The following is an 8,494-nucleotide window of genomic DNA, read 5'->3' on the forward strand; positions in this document are numbered from 1 at the left end:
GGGTGAAAACAGGCTGCCTAAGTATGGTTCTCAATCAGGGACAACGATTGACAGCTGCCTCTGATTGAGAACCATACCAGGCCAAACACAGAAATCCCAAATCATAGAAAAAAGAACATAGACTGCCCACCCCAACTCAACTCACGCCCTGACCATACTAAAACAAAGACAAAACAAAGGAACTAAGGTCAGAACGTGACACAATCGAAATAAATTAAGCCCTAAATCTATGGATTTCACATGACTTGGCAGGGGTGCAGCCATGGGTGGGCCTTATTACATACACAAATACTCAGCACACCCCTCTATAGTTGCCTTGTACACTTAGTATTCCAAACATTAGGAACACCCTCCTACTATTGAGTTGCATCCCCTATTGCGCTCAGATCAGCCTGAATTCGTTGAGGCATGGACTCTAAAAGGTGTCGAAAGCGTTCCATAGGGGTGCTGGCCCATGTTGACTCCAATGCTTCCCACGGTTGTCTCCAGTTGGCTGGGGTGCTGGACCATTCTTAATGCACACGGGAAGCTGTTGAGTGTGACAAACCCTGCAGTGTTGCAGTTCTTGACACACTCAAAACCGGTGCACCTGGGCACCTACCCTGTTCAAAGGCACTTAAATCTGTCTTGCCCATGGCACACATACACAACCCATGTCTCAAATGTGTCGAGGCTTAAAAATATTTATTTAACCTGTCACCTTCATCTACACTGATTGAAGTGGCTCCAACAAGTGACATCAATAAGGGATCATAGCATTCACCTGGTCAGTCTGTCATGGAAAGAGCAGGTGTTCCTGATGTTTTGTACACTGTGTATAGTCTTGTTTGTGTACGATTTGCATGCATCTCTTTCCTCCTAGAAACCGCACACCCATCTGAATATGTACCAAGCGAACAGGGGTGCATTAAGACCCGCACAGTATACAAAACAATAACACCTGCTCTTTCCATGACAGACTGACCAGGCGAAAGCTATGATCCCTTATTGATGTCACTCGTTAAATCCACTTCAAATCAGTGTAGCTCAGGCCTCTCCATCCCTGTTCCTGGAGAGCTTCCTGGAGACCCCTCCTGTAGGTTTTCACTCCAGGAACAGGGATGGAGACCCCTGGTGTAGATGAAGGGGATGAGACCACTCAGAGGGTGAATGGGCAAAGGGTATGGTAGTAGGTGCTAGCTGCACCTGTTTGTGTCAAGAACTGCAACTCTTGAGTTTCACGTTCATCAGTTTCCCATGTGTTTCAAGAATGGTCCACCACCAAAAGGACAACAGCGGGAGGCATTGAAGTCAACATGGGCCAGCATCCCTGTGGAACACATTGTGGAGTCCATGCCCCGATGAATTGAGACTGTTCTGAGAGCAAGGCGGTTGCAACTCAGTATTAGGAAGGTGTTCCTAATATTTGGTACACTCGGTGTATGTGTGTCTTTGATTAGAAATGATTTCCCTACTGTAAAGTGCCACACAGCTCAATTCCTCATTTGAAATTGGGCTCAATTCCTCATTTTGTGCTTGAAACCCCCTGCTGCCAATTACACTTTTGGTTGGTCCTGAGACAGAAGTTTGTGAAGGGGAAAAAAGTTGAACAAGGCTTATAAAGAAGAACAGAGGCGCAATACGTCATCACTCTTTTTCTCTCTTTTGTGTCGGTAATGAGGAGATATAGAAATATGGCCAACAATGTCCTCCACCTAATTTTTATAAAGTATTCTGTAACAAATATAATAATATTGTATAGTGGCCTATTCCTCTCGAGGCATGTAAAAACGGTTTGCCGCTAAATCTGGTAAGACCACGTAAAAACGTCTTGCTGGAGCTCATCTGAACCATTGGTTTCTGAGCCCTCATCCTCTATGTACTTAATGCTGAGGCTACATGCAGACACCCTAGTCTGATGGCCGTCTCTCATTTCATATTTGTGCTGATAGTGCATCATTTACTGTTAGAATCGTATGCTACAAGGGCAGTGCCTTTCCCACATTGCCAGGCCTAATGCTTTATTATAGCATTAGCCTTATAGCATACCTGACATGGCTGTCTTCAGCCTCTATCTGGACCTGCTTACTTTTCAGCCATCCGTGCTCATTGACATGTGATTCAGGCACTGCAATCATGCGTGTTTAGCTTTTGGGCCCTTCAATCAGATTAGCTTTAGCTGACATTCGTATAGCGGTTGTTTTGGCGGCGTGAGAGGTGGAATTGTGCATTGGTAGAACTGGCATTATAACTAAAGTGGACATTGCCATTGACAACACGGAGTCGCATGAACAGAAATCCCATGCAGCCTTGTTCTCCGCAATGAAACCGGGGAGGAGATTGTGGATTCCTTTTCGTCTGTTAGTATGTTAGGTCATGCGATATCAGACAGCACTGGCCAATTTTGATGAAACTTGTATGAATGATGTGTCTTGCAATAGTGGTCTGACATTTACAAAATTACACAGATTGGCCACATGGTGGCGCTATAATAAGAGATTGAAAATGCAAATGCAAAAAAATCAAAGGTCACGCCCTTCACCCCATTTGACCTAAACTCATGAAATTTGGTACACACATCAATCTCACAAGGAACAAATTTGACTCCGTGACCCATAAGGTCCACCCTGATGGATTGTCTGCCATTTTGAATTTGATAAACACTTAAAATGCTACTCTTCTGGCACCGAATGACCGATCTGCACAAAACTTGGACAAAGTACCTAGTACCTAAAACAACATGGATGTTACTGGCCAATAAACATTCACGTGGGTGTGGTCTGGTACATAAATCAGTCAAGAATATTTCTATTATAACAACATTTGGTACACGTTGTCATGACTGGCCTGTGAGGATCAGCTCTACAGAGATATCTCTCCCTCCCGCAGAGGAGGAGAGGTATGGAGGTGGGGGGTTTTATGACCTCATGCCCGTCGTAAACTAAGGCGGCAGACCAACTCCTTTCTGGTCTCTGATGCGAGAGATCGGAATGTCCTTGTTGCTTAGGGAGAATCTACTGCCCAAAAATACAGAACATCAAACAAATGGACCTTGGGACAATATATTTCATAATCCGAATTGGTGGGAATAATGATGGGTGGCATATGAAAATTAATGTCTATTTTATGGTGCTAATAAAAGTTAAGAGGATGTTATAATGAAAACAATGAAAACCTCGCTCCGGTGCAGGGCGAAGTACCCACTCCGCTCGCGGATCCGCCAGCATCGGTGGTGGCTCTGGTGTGGGACTTTGCCCCCGCCCAGACCATGGGTCCGGCCATGGAGCCGGGTAGAACGCTGTGCCCGGACTGGACCTCGGCACAGAGGAGGGCCCCGGCCATGGAGTTGGGTTGAACGCCACACCCGGACTTGTCACCGGCGCAGAGGAAGGTTCCTGCCATAGAGCGGGACTGGACGCCGTGCCTGGACTGGACATCGGTGCAGAGGAAGGCTCCTGCCATAGAGTGGGACCGGACGCCGTGCCTGGACTGGACACCGGCGCAGAGGAAGGCTCCTGCCATGGAGCTGGACTGGACGCCGTGCCTGGACTGGGCATCGGCACAGGAGAAGGCTCCGGCCATGGAGCAGGACTGGACACCGTGCCTGGACTGGACATCGGCACAGAGGAAGGCTCCTGCCCTGGAGCTGGACTGGAGAGGCACACTGGAGGCCTGGTGCGTGGAGCTGGCACAGGTGGCACCGGACTGGTGACACACACTTCAGAGCAAGTGCGAGGAGGAGATACAGGACGTACCGGACTGGGAAGGCGCACTGGAGGCCTAGTGTGTGGAGCCGGCACAGGTGGTACCGGACTGGTGACACACACTTCAGGTGCGAGGAGTTGGCACAGGACTTCCTGGGCTGTGGAGGCGTACTGGAGACCTGGTGCGTGGAGCCGGCACAACTGGTACCGAACAGATGAAACCTTCGCACGGTGAGTGCGGGGAGCTAGGACAGAACGTACTGGGCTGTGGAGGCGCACTGGAGACCAGGTGCGTGGAGCTGGCACACATGGTACCGGACATATGACACGCTCCTCAAGGCGAGTGCGGAGAGCTGGCACAGGACGTACTGGGCTGTGGAGGCGTACTGGAGACCTGGTGCATGGAGCAGGCACAGTTTTTACCAGACTGTTAGCACTCTCCTCAGGACGAGTACAGAGAGCTGACTCGGGTGGCATCAAACAGATAACACGCTCCTTAGGGTGAATGTTGTGCATCATACACCAACACAACAAAATTTCTCTCCTCCAATTTGTCCATCAGCTCCCTGACTGGCTCAGGTTCACTCCTCGGCTCCGCCGATCACCCCGTGTGGCCCTCCCCCCCAAAATATGGGCTGTCTTTTGGGCTTTCTATGTGGCCGCGAACCCCAGCGTTGTCGCTGCCCTCCCTTCTCTCCTTGCGTCTGCCGCCAAGGAAGGCGATCCTGTCCTGCCAGGATTTCCTCCCAAATCCAGGATCCTTTCCCATCCAAGATCTCCTCCCAAGTCCAGGATACCTTCTCCTCCTGGGCACGCTGCTTGGTCCTGGTGTGGTGGGATCTTCTGTCACGATCGTCGTAACAACATTCAGACCAAAGCGCAGCGTGATATGGGTTCCACATGTTTAATGAATGAAATGCACAAAAACAAGAAAGAAAGAACGAAACGTGAAGAACATGAAGTGCTCACAGGCAACTACACATAAACAAGATCCCACAAAACACAGTCGGTAAATGGCTGCCTAAATATGATCCCCAATCAGAGACAACAATAAACAGCTGCCTCTGATTGGGAACCATACCAGGCCAACATAGAAATACACACACTAGATCACCCACCCTAGTCACACCCCGACCTAACCAAAATAGAGAATAAAAAGGCTCTCTATGGTCAGGGCGTGACAGTAGTTGACAAACGGTCTATCAAAGTTGATCACATTAGCCTCCAAATAACTACACCAAAATCAGTAGCTACATACAGTGAGGGGAAAAAAGTATTTGATCTTCTGCTAATTTTGTACGTTTGCCCACTGACACAGAAATGATCAGTGTATAATTTTAATGGTATGTTTATTTGATGTTAATGTTATAAATTGATTTGCATTTTAATGAGGGAAATAAGTATTTGACCCCTCTGCAAAACATGACTTAGTACTTGGTGGCAAAACCCTTGTTGGCAGTCAGAGGTCAAACGTTTCTTGTAGTTGGCCACCAGGTTTGCACACTTCTCAGGAGGGATTTTGTCCCACTCCTCTTTGCAGATCTTCTCCAAGTCATTAAGGTTTCGAGGCTGACGTTTGGCAACTCGAACCTTCAGCTCCCTCCACAGATTTTCTATGGGATTAAGGTCGGGAGACTGGCTAGGCCACTCCAGGACCTTAATGTGCTTCTTCTTGAGCCTCTCCTTTGTTGCCTTGGCCGTGTGTTTTGGGTCATTGTCATGCTGGAATATGCTGGTGAAGGTGTCCTGTCCCCTTAGCAGAATAACACCCCCAAAGCATAATGTTTCCACCTCCATGTTTGACGGTGGGGATGGTGTTCTTGGGGCCTTCTCCAAACATGGCGAGTTGAGTTGATGCCAAAGAGCTCAATTTTTGTCTCATCTGAACACAACACGTTCACCCAGTTGTCCTCTGAATCATTCAGATGTTCATTGGCAAACTTCAGACGAGCATGTGCTTTTGTGAGCAGGGGGACCTTGCGGGCGCTGCAGGATTTCAGTCCTTCACGGCGTAGTGTGTTACCAATTGTTTTCTTGGTGACTATGGTCCCAGCTGCCTTGAGATCAAGGCAGCGTGGCTCCAGCAGCATGTCGGCACCGACCTTGGGGATGACCCAGAGGGCGAGGTGCAGGGCGATCCGGAAGGAGACGGTGGAAATCTCGTAGCATGGAAGGATCCAACACGTACTCCACCGGAACCCAGCATCTCTCCTCCGGACCATACCCCTCCCAGTCCACGAGGTACTGAAGGCACCTCACCCGGCGTCTCGAATCCAGTATGGAACGAATGCGAGGGGGTGGAGGAACCTCCCGCACCTCACTCCTGGAGTGGGCCAGCCACAACCGGCCTGAGGAGAGACACGTGGAACGAGGGGTTAATGCAGTAATCGGGGGGAAGCTGTAACCTGTAACATACCTCGTTCACTCTCCTCTGGACTTTAAATGGCCCCACAAACTGCGGACCCAGCTTCTGGCAGGACAGGCGGAGGGGCAGGTTTCGGGTCGAGAGCCAGACCCGGTCCCCCGGTGCGAACACCGGGGCCTCACTGCGGTGACCGAGGTAAGGCTGACCGAGACCCCCATACGTTCCATGAACGCCCTCCAGACCCTCGACATGAACTGGGGACCCAGATCAGACACTATATCCTCAGGCACCCCATAGTGCTGGAAGACGTGAGTAAACAGGGCCTCTGCAGTCTGTAGGGCTGTAGGGAGACCGGCAAAGGTAGGAGACGACAGGACTTAGAAAAACGATCCACAACGACCAGGATCGTGGTGTTACCCTGTGAAGGTGGAAGATTGGTTAGGAAATCCAGCGACAGGTGTGACCACGGCCATTGTGGAACGGGTAAGGGTTGTAAATTACCTCTGGGCAGGTGCCTAGGAGCCTTACACTGGGCGCACACCGAGCAGGAGGAAACATAAACCCTCACATCCTTAGCCAAAGTGGGTCACCAGTACTTCCCACTAAGACAGCGCACCGTCCGACCGAACCCAGGATGACCAGAGGAGGGTGATGTGTGGACCCAATAGATCAGCCAACGGAACGTACAGAGGCCCGGCTGGACGCTGAGGGGGAGCGAGCTCTGCACGTCACGTCCGCTCAATGTCCCTGTCTAGCTCCCACACTACCGGCGCCACCAAGCAAGAGGCGGGGAGTATGGGAGTGGGATCCATGGGCCGCTCCTCTGTCTCATACTGCGGGGACTGTGCGTCTCTACCTGGTCTGTACGAAAGGGTGAAAACAAAAGGGGTGAAAATCATGGCCCACCTTGCCTGGCGAGGGTTCAGTCTCAGGTTGCCCGAATGTACTCCAGATTGCGGTGGTCAGTCCAGATGAGAAAAGGGTGTTTAGCCCCCTCAAGCCAATGTCTCCATGCCTTCAATGCCTTGATGACAGCCAACAGCTCCCAGTCCACAACGTCATAGTTTTGCTCTGCCGGGCTGAGCTTCTTCAAGAAGAAGACACAGGGGCAGAGCTTTGGGGGCGTACTGGAGCGCTGAGAGAGCACCACTCCTATCCCAGTCTCGGATGCATCCACCTCCACTATGAACGCCGAGATAAACAGAGCCCTTAGTTGCCCAAAAGCCCTGTCTGCCTGAACTGACCACTGCATACAGACAGGACCCCCCTTCAGCAGTGAGGTAATTGGAGCAGCCACCTGACCAAAACCCTGGATAAAGGTCCGGTAGTAATTGGCAAACCCTAAAAATCGCTGCACCTCCTTTACCGTGGTGGGAGTCGGCCAATTACGCAAGGCTGAAATGCGGTCACTCTCCATCTCCACCCCTGATGCGGAAATGCGATACCCTAGGAAGGAGACGACTTGCTGAAAGAACAGGCATTTCTCAGCCTTGACGTACAGTTCATGCTCCAACAGTCGTCCAAGTACCCTGCACACCAAGGACACATGCTCGGCGCGTGTAGCGGAGTATATCAGAATGTCATCGATATGCACCACTACACCCTGCCCGTGCAGGTCCCTGAAAATCTCATCTACAAAGGATTGGAAGACTGATGGAGCATTCATCAATCCGTACGGCATGACGAGCTACTCATAATGCTCTGAGGTGGTACTAAACGTTGTCTTCCTCTCCCGGATATGCACCAGGTGGTATGCGCTCCTGAGATCCAGTTTTGTGAAGAAGCGCGCCCCCGTGCATTGACTCAATCGCCGTGGTGCAGACCTCCATCCTTCTTCTTCACAAAAAAGAAACTTGAGGAGACAGGTGAAGTGGAGGACCGAATGTACCCCTGATGCAGGGATTCAGAGACACATGTCTCCATAGCCACCATCTCCGCTTGCAACAGGCGATACACGTGACTCCTGGGAAGTGCAGCGTCTACCAGGAGATTTATCGCACAATCCCCCTGTCGATGGGGTGGTATTGAGTCGCCTTCTTTTTACAGAAGGCGAGAGCCAAATTGGCATATTCGGGGGGGATGCGCACAGTGGAGACCTGGTCTGGACTTTCCACCATAGTTGCACCAACGGAAACCCCTACACACCTCCCCGAGCACTCTCGCGACCACCCTGTGAGAGCCCTCTGTTGCCATGAAATGGTTGGGTCATGACGAGCCAACCAGGGAAGGCCCAGTACCACGGGAAACGCAGGAGAGTCAATGAGAAAGAGACTGATTCTCTCCTCGTGACTCCCCTGCATCACCATGGCCAGGGAGATAGTGGTTTCCCTGATTAGTCCGGACCCCAATGGTCGACTATCCAGAGCATGAACTGGGAAAGGTCTGACCACAGGAATAATGGGGATCGCTAAACAAAGAGCGAGAGCTCTGTCAATAAAATTCCCAG

This window comes from Oncorhynchus keta, chromosome 5, assembly GCF_023373465.1.
Source record: "Oncorhynchus keta strain PuntledgeMale-10-30-2019 chromosome 5, Oket_V2, whole genome shotgun sequence".
Classification (NCBI taxonomy): domain Eukaryota; kingdom Metazoa; phylum Chordata; class Actinopteri; order Salmoniformes; family Salmonidae; genus Oncorhynchus; species Oncorhynchus keta.